The sequence below is a fragment of the Petromyzon marinus genome, chromosome 16 (genome assembly GCF_048934315.1).
Source record: "Petromyzon marinus isolate PM22_M1 ecotype Great Lakes invasive population chromosome 16, UKy_Petmar_22M1.pri1.0, whole genome shotgun sequence".
Lineage (NCBI taxonomy): Eukaryota > Metazoa > Chordata > Hyperoartia > Petromyzontiformes > Petromyzontidae > Petromyzon > Petromyzon marinus.
In genome coordinates this window covers 3,084,244-3,093,169 of record NC_133682.1, presented here as the reverse complement: position 1 = coordinate 3,093,169, position 8,926 = coordinate 3,084,244, and the positions used below count along the sequence as shown (strand labels likewise).

General features: G+C 52.9%; 1 long non-coding RNA gene across 1 annotated transcript; it reads right to left on the bottom strand.

The window, feature by feature from the left end:
- Positions 1-459: 459 nt before the first annotated feature.
- On the bottom strand, positions 460-6,193 carry LOC116942965 (uncharacterized). Its single transcript, XR_012941798.1, has 3 exons — positions 5,721-6,193; positions 3,675-3,755; positions 460-811 (listed from the first exon to the last, which is right to left on the bottom strand). It is a non-coding gene; the product is annotated as an uncharacterized LOC116942965 (long non-coding RNA).
- Positions 6,194-8,926: the final 2,733 nt, after the last annotated feature.

Below are 8,926 nucleotides of genomic sequence, written 5' to 3'. Positions count from 1 at the left end.
AAAAGAGCACCGGCCAGTGCCAGTCTCCAATGATGGTGCCGAGCCATTGGTGAACAATTCCAGTCTCGGATTGCGCTGGTAGCAGCCTCTTATGGAACGGTCACTGTTGTTTTTTCAACATCAACCGTCGGGTCTATCCACTGCTGGATGAAGGCCCCCTGCCCCACACCATTTCCAACCCGCTAGCCGTCCCATCTCACGTCCTGCTACGAGAACAGACCTCACGGGCGTCCTATTTGGACGCGTTCCCATCTCCTGTTGGCTGCTATTCCATCACCAGTCTCCTCCATCGGTCAGCGTCCGTTTTTCAAGGATTCATCGTTTCCGCCCAAGCCTATTTGCGTCTTACTAATTGTCAATACCGCATCTCCGATTCGTGTCCGTTTCGCCGATACGCGTCCTCCTTTTCTCCTCGCCCCTCTCCGATCTGCACAATTCGCGCTTCTTGGTGCGCACGAGTCGGGTTTATCGGGGAACTTTATTTATTTATTTCACAGGCGTTTTAACTAATTACACGGATGGACTATTTCACGTGGGAGTGAACTATGACGCGAGGAAAGGACCGTGGAATATTAAAAAAGGGGCCCTTGCACGTTATTTCACGGTTGTTCCGTTTCAGGAGCACCATTTGCCCTGGTATCGCGTGGCCATCAAATCACGGACGCAGCCGTTCTCAAATGACAGCCTCTGCGGTGGCTGTCCCGCCGAGCGCGGTCTTCCCATGGCAGCGCGGCGCCCCCTGGCGATCAGGGCGCGTCCTCTGGAGTCGGATCAAGAGTGTCGGGGGAAGCCCCTCCCCAGCCAGCCCTGCCTACAACACAAATCGATGGAATGTAATTGCGTGTTAACAATTAACAACATAGCAGCTCGGAGTCAGAGCGCCGAGCACGCCCGGCACTGTTGTGGCCCTGAGTTCAAATCCGGATTACCGCTGAGGCCCTGGGTTCGAATCCGGATTACCGCCACCCCCCCCCACCCCCGGTGTTTAAATGGGTGTTTTTGAAGTGCAGCTGGTTCACCAAGATCCAGAATGAACACCTCATTCGAGAGCCCAACGAGGGCACGCTCCTGGCCATGACATTCCTGGAGACACTGGTGGTGTAACCACGAACGGCGCATCGCCTTCAATAATGGTCATTCATTGCTTCTTCAATGGAGAAAGAACAAAAGCCATACGACCTCCCTCTCTCTCTCTCTCCTGAAGCCTTTTCGTGGCTTGGAGACATCACCATTGCCATTAAGCTCCTGAACATATTGCCATCCGCGAGAATATAAATTAAGGTCTCAAACACGGCCACCAATGACTGCACAAATGGAACCATTACATGAAACTAGCCACTTTGCCCGTCCAAGGGCGGGCTTATATTGCAGTAAATCTGAAATATTCAATAGAAACATTGTTCAGCTCATGATTATTATTGAGGGGGGAGGAGGTTTGGCCCATGTGGAGTGACGTCACCCGCTCATGGTTTTTGGGGAGGGGTGCGGCATGTTGCGTGACGTCACCCCCTCGGTTTCTGTGGAGGGGTGCGGCATGTGGAGTGACGTCACCCGCTCATGATTATTAATGACGGGAGGGGTGCGGCATGTGGAGTGCGCGACCTTGTGCGTTCGTGTAAATTTCCACGCGTGCATGAATATTAATGAAGGGGGGGGGCTTCTTTTGCAGTGACGTCACGCACGGATGTAGCACTGCGCTGCGTAGATTTAAAATTTTTACCGTCACTTTCTGTAAAGAAACGTCATATTTGAAGCGACTTTGCGTAATAGATTATTCAACTGCGCTCGACATTCCTCTGCGTTAGTGTAGAAATTCCCCCACTTATGAATATTAATGAGGAAGGGTGGGCCTCATGTGGCGGGACGTCACGCGCAGGACGGACAGACATTTCTGGGTGATTACAGAAGGTAACATAAAGATTTTCTTCGTCTAATCTCTTAAAGTTGCTGCTCAATGACTTAAAGTTTAGGTGTCATTGACATAGCACGAGTCATATTTTCAAGGTATTATTATAAAGTGTGGATTACAAGTGGTCTACTCACGTGAGACCATAAGTATTTCTATGATCTTCTTTGGTTCTTTCGGTAAAGTCACGTAGAATAAGAATAAAATAATAAAAATAAAATAATAAAATTCTCACGACGTTTCGGCCACAACACAAGTGGCCTTCTTCAGGTGAAAGGAACAAACCTGTCGGGACAGTGGCTCGCTCGCTCGCTCGCTGACGAAAGCTTGAAATCGAAATTTATTTCTATGATGTTTGTCTTTCGGGGTGACGATACACTGCGAGCTGCAGAGTTTCGAATGAAAGTTTCATGACATGACGCCGATAGAACAATTACAAAGATACAGTACAACTGGGAGGTGGGTGAAAATATTAAAATCCTAGCAGCCACTGCTACGTGGAAGTTTAACGTAAACGAATTTGTATATCGATCAGCGGGCCCAGCATGCATCCCTAAACCACGACAATTAAAGATTACGACGGCGGGGTTCGTCGCAGCAAAGGACCAACATTGCGAACGTGAAATTCAATCCCACCAGCACCACCACCATCGTCATCATCGTCAGCAGCAGTTGCGATCAATCTACTGCTGGTTGAAAAACTCCCCAGACCACCTCAATTTCTCACGATCCTGCGCATGCAATGACTTCCTCCTCCTCCTCCTCTGCCACCATTCCCACCAAACTGCTTCTACACGAGCCGATGGTAATCGCTCCATCTCCACATCGGTCGAAAACGCCCTTCCTGACGCGCTCCGAAACCCATGGGGGGTGGTCGATTTAACCATGCAATCGGATCCGTGTTGCTTGCGGCTACGATCAAAATGAAATCTGATCTCACGCGGACCAAGGAGTGGGGAGAGAGAGGGGATGGGGGGGGGGGGCTTGTGCTTGTTAATATGCCGACAACCTCGTTTGTTCCCTTCCTCGGTGGCTGCACCGTGCAGCGTGTTAAAACGCAATCGGATCGTCGTCTGATTTACGTCGAAGCTCACCCCACCGGCTCATCCCCCCGAACGGCGAAGCCGCTCGATTGTTATTTCCAACCCACAGCTGGAGAGAAGGGGAGGGGGGGGGAATAGGGGTCGATTGGGATTCGAGGAAGCTTCAGCTGCTTTTAACGAACAGTCGTTCTCCTTCCGAGTAATTGTGGGGATCTATCAGCCGCGGTGTGGTCTGTGGGTGGGCTGTTCGGTAAACGTGGACACAACGTTGACAGCCCATGTAATTAAAATCCGCCAGCAAAGGCGCGTGCGCTCCAATAAAAATGAGTGTGCGCGCGCGTGCGTGCGTGCGCGTGCGTGTTAAAGCCAGACTTAAACGCGCACAGATTTCTATCGATCCCGCTCATAAGTAGGAAGTTAATCATGGCTTTGTTTATGGCTGGCGGCGAACGCGAAGCGGACACAGCGGGTGGCACGCATCTCGCGCCACTAGCCCCCCGTTTTCCCTGTCGCTTCTGCCCTCTCCGTTTTCTGCCCCCCCCCCATCATCACCACCGAAACAAGTCCCGTCGCATTGCATCGTCCGCGGGCCGAGAAGCCAAAGGGCGAAACCTTATAACATTGTTGTTGGGGGGGGGGGCAGGGGGGATATAACTACAACATCTAAATTTAGCCGCCGAGAATTATTTACACAAACGCAACGGTGGTAAAGTACAAATACGTACGGTGCGACAGAAGTCCAACGTCGAGGTTATTTTCCCGGACAACTCCAAGCTGAAATTAACGAATCCCTAGCTGTGCGCGGTCTATCGTCGCGGGGTGGCGGGGTGTGGAGAGGGGGGGGCGTGGAGAGGGAGGGGGGCATGGAGAGGGGAGGGGGGCATGGAGAGGGAGGGGGGGGCATGGAGAGGGGGGGCATGGAGAGGGAGGGGGGCATGGAGAGGGAGGGGGGGCATGGAGAGAGAGGGGGGGCATGGAGAGGGAGGGGGGCATGGAGAGGGAGGGGGGCATGGAGAGGGAGGGGGGGCATGGAGAGGGAGGGGGGGCATGGAGAGGGAGGGGGGGCATGGAGAGGGAGGGGGGGCATGGAGAGGGAGGGGGGCATGGAGAGGGAGGGGGGGCATGGAGAGGGAGAGCATGGAGAGGGAGGGGGGGCATGGAGAGGGAGGGGGGGCATGGAGAGGGAGGGGGGGCATGGAGAGGGAGGGGGGGCATGGAGAGGGAGGGGGGGCATGGAGAGGGAGGGGGGGCATGGAGAGGGAGGGGGGGCATGGAGAGGGAGGGGGGGCATGGAGAGGGAGGGGGGGCATGGAGAGGGAGGGGGGGCATGGAGAGGGAGGGGGGCATGGAGAGGGAGGGGGGGCATGGAGAGGGAGGGGGGGGCATGGAGAGGGAGGGGGGGGCATGGAGAGGGAGGGGGGGCATGGAGAGGGAGGGGGGGCATGGAGAGGGAGGGGGGGCATGGAGAGGGAGGGGGGGCATGGAGAGGGAGGGGGGCATGGAGGGGGGGGAATGGAGAGGGGGGGCATGGAGACGGGGGGCATGGAGAGGGGGGGCATGGAGAGGGAGGGGGGGCATGGAGAGGGAGGGGGGCATGGAGAGGGGGGGGCATGGAGAGGGAGGGGGGGCATGGAGAGTGAGGGGGGGTATGGAGAGTGAGGGGGGGCATGGAGAGGGAGGGGGGGCATGGAGAGGGAGGGGGGGCATGGAGAGGGAGGGGGGGCATGGAGAGGGAGGGGGGGCATGGAGAGGGAGGGGGGGCATGGAGAGGGAGGGGGGGCATAGAGAGGGAGGGGGGGCATGGAGAGGGAGGGGGGGCATGGAGAGGGAGGGGGGGCATGGAGAGGGAGGGGGGGCATGGAGAGGGAGGGGGGGCATGGAGAGGGAGGGGGGCATGGAGAGGGAGGGGGGCATGGAGAGGGGGCATGGAGAGGGAGGGGGGCATGGAGAGGGAGAGGGGGGGCATGGAGAGGGAGAGGGGGGGCATGGAGAGGGAGGGGGTATGGAGAGGGAGGGGGTATGGAGAGGGAGGGGGGGCATGGAGAGGAAGGGGGAGCATGGAGAGGGAGGGGGGCATGGAGAGGGAGGGGGGGGCATGGAGAGATGGGTCACTGGAATGAAAAAAACATGGAGGGCAAAATTGCAGTGACTTGCAGTTATGCAGAGGTTGGCCTTTATGAGCTTGTGACCACTTGTATGGAAGACTCGAGTTAATATTTAATGCGCAGCGCAGAGAGAGGGAGAGCGGGGAAAGGAAGAGAAAAAGACAGCAGACATGTCGAGGCCTTCAATTTTGTTTCCTCCCTAACCGTGGCAATATCTAAATCACCTCCCTTCCGAAGAAGGGTGTTGGCGCGTAAATAATTAAATAAACACAAATCCACGACTCGGAGCCATAAAAATGTAATTGCTTTAATAACAGACGTTGTTTACCGCTCCAATATCCACGCTGTGTCGGCCTTGCTTCCGCGTGGTTGTACCTTGCATGAATGAGTATTAGCGGCTGATGGATGACCGCGCGTATTTTCGCCCATCTCGCCCCCCCCCATCTCTCTCTCTCTCTTTAAATATTTATGGAGTCGTTCCCACGGTCACTTTTTTGCGCGCTGGAGACGCGTCCCGAGCCATCGACCCCTGCGCGCTCCGCAGCTCCCCATCGACCCTCGGCAGTCGCACTAAATACGAAGCAAGCGTCGCGCTCATAACGGACAACGGCAATTACTCAAGCAGCAGCAGCAGCCACCACCACCCCCAGCCCGTCTCTCTCTGACCTTCAATAATGCATGGCCACGCGGCACCTGCTACTGCTGTCCGTGGCGTCCACAGGTGGCTCACCTGTCGGGTACGGGGAGGAGCAGGGGTCGTATAAGAAGCAAGCGCTGTTCAATTACCCCCTCCCCCGTCCGATCCACCTCCAAGCCACGTAAATCTATCACGGTGCATTCAATCTATTGCCGCCAAGCTATCAATTGCACGTGCCCCGTTAATTAAATCGAATGTGCCCCGCTCGCTCATTTATTCATTTCAAAGCGGGTGCTTTGCAGGGAGGCAATGAAGATGAAATGGGAAGAGAAGAAAGGTCATTTGCCCTCCCAGCCAATCATAAAGCACGTTGATGCCACTTAAGTAGTTTATCAGCGACAAGGCAGCAATCTGATACAAGCCAATGCAATCTAGATGTATGGGGTGTCTAAATGTAACCGCACCAGTCGCCGCTGTACAGAAATAGTGGACGTAGACTTTTGCAGAGGCAGTCTAGTAATATACACGAGTGGAAAGGAAAGTCTTCAAGCTTGATAGCCTGATTGTACTACTGCATTTAAATAAATATGGGGGGGCGGGGGGGGGGAAATCACACCGATTATAAGCGTTGGATTGACTATGCGCGAGTTTTTGTTTAATCGTTTTATTTCGTATTAAAACGTCGTTTTACTATTAATATTAGAGCCGTATTATTGTTCTGATTGGCTGTCATATCCAGCCGTGTTGGTTTACCTTGGTGTTTGTGACTACAAAGGATCCTTAAATTGGATGTGACAACAACAAATCACTTGTGCTGCAATTATATAAAACAGGACCTTGAGGAAAAAAACTCCGAGACACATGCCTACGTTAAAAAATTCCTCATCCTCATGAATACTGGACTCGAATGGAAATGAGCATTTTGGGAATGCAGGATATTAATTCATGAACAAGGCTCCATGGAAAAGTAAAACATCAACATTGCTAAAGCCACGTAGTAGAAAATAAAATAAAAAAATAAAAATAATAAAAGCAAAAAACCCACGATTTTTGCTTTTATTATTTTCAATGTATTATTGTTCTTTTCTATATACGCGACTTCACCGAAAGAACCAAGAATATTAATTTCTGCAGTCACGAAAGCTTTAAGTCAAGATACAACACCATTGTTCACCTCGACTGCGAGATAAGACTTAGGATATATTCAGAAATCTACAGTACATACGCCACGGCACATGATCAGACTTAAATATAAGCATTAAACACTTTGCATTTCACTTTTATGTCACTAATATCAACAGGAAAATAGCTTTCCTCATCACCTGCTGCGTTTCAGATTATTACATCTCCCCCCCTCCCCTCCATTCCATCCCAAAGCCTCAAATATGGCTTTCCACCTCTCAAAAGCGCATCGTATTGCTATTCTATTTAATTAAAAAGCCGGTATATAAACCTCATACAGCGAAAGTAACAGGGCACTTGAGCACATTTTTCAGACGACAGCAGTGTGGTTTTAACCATTGGATTTTTGTCACTTGAGTGCGAAATGTTCCTTCACATTTGCGTTCAAATATCATCCATCAGCGGCGATACAAATGTCATTGCTTCCTTAAAAGTGAAACTTGAATTGAGCTTACACCCAAGCCTGCTATATTCTCCATATTGCAACTTTTTCGACCCCCCCCCCCCAACTGGAGGCTTTAGGTATGACTCCAAACGTTGCAGGTCTGTGCTGGTTGTCGTGACGTAAATGGAGTCACTATGGCGTTTAGTGCCAGCTACAGTCACAAGAGTGGAATATGTGCGTCTTGGGCCTCTCCCTGGCACCAGATTAGGGATGGCATGGAAGCAGGCCTAAGGGGTATAGTTCTGGTGACGGTCAGAGAGAGGGCAAGTAGGGACGTGACAGTCTGAACTCGAGAGGGCACGTGACCGGGACAGGGTAGCAGGGGGGCTCAAAGTATGGCTTGAGGGACACGTGGTGCTCAGTCGAGAACCTGTTGGGAAGAGCCAGAAGGGGGCGTGGCCAAAGGCGGAGCAAGGCCACGGTCGGGAGAATAAAAAGGGAAGTCGCGAGAGCAATCACGGCTGTCTGCTGAAATGGAACCCGTTGGTGCTACGGGTCTTCGGTCTTTACGCTCGGCATCGTGGGTCAGGTGGTGTGTTAGCCGACGGATCCGGTTATGTAGTTACACTGTTGGGGTCGTGTAAACGTGTTTGCCTCCAAGTTCAAGTGCGTGCCTCCGTGAAGAACACTATGTTTGTACCGGATTTTGAATTTCTTTCGCACCGTACGTAGCCAGCCGTGCTAAAATCGGAGGTGCCAGTGATGGTGCATCACACACAACGCTGATCAATGCAGATGGGTGAAAGTCGGCACAAGGGGGGCATGTGGATTGAGTACAATGGGTTTAGCTGCACGGGCCCGCTCTGCGTAGCCACATCAGCAGCCTATAGCTACTATGACGAGCTGTCGTGCATGCTCATTACCCATCAAAGCACTATCCAAGGCTCACCTCACCTTTTCCTTCAAATCGGAATCTTTACTTATACTGGGAGAAATCCGATGGAGCTGAGGCTCTTTTTTAAAAAAAGTCCAGATGGGGCCAATCAAAACGTAAAAGACATCAGACAAGGACTATTAGGTCCAAGGCATATACTGTACTCCACAGTAAACATGATTAGGTTAAAAGTAGGCAAAAGAGCTTCAGCAGAATAACATGAAGCAATTTGCTTGCCATTAAAAGGGGGGGGGGGGGGTGGGGTGCCTGGCACATCGGGTTTTAATCCAAAGGGCCCCTAGAGGGAGAGTCCCACGGTTTCCCGGTGCCAGATTGCGGTGCCCCTAAATTGGCTTAGAATTGTATGGACGCACAAACTCGCCGGGCTAACCGCAATGAGACCGCTCACAGCACGGGGAGAGGGGCCAGGGGGTAAATAGCATGCAGCAGACGGGGAGGGGGGGGGAATCTCTGGACCCCCCCCACCCCGCGGAGGTGTATTCCGCGGGACGACAACACCTGCCAAACCGGCTGAATCCAGAAGGGGGAAGGGGCTGGTGCATAGACAATGGGTCGAGGCGTAACAAAAAATAACGCTCCAGGTAAGGGCGGGACAGTTTAAAATCGAAAGGTAGGCGCACTATTGGCTGCGCGGCACGACCGTCCCCCTGGGCCTTTGAAGTTGAGAATAAAGGTGGGAGCCCAGGGACGATGAGGTCAGTTGCCTTCAACCT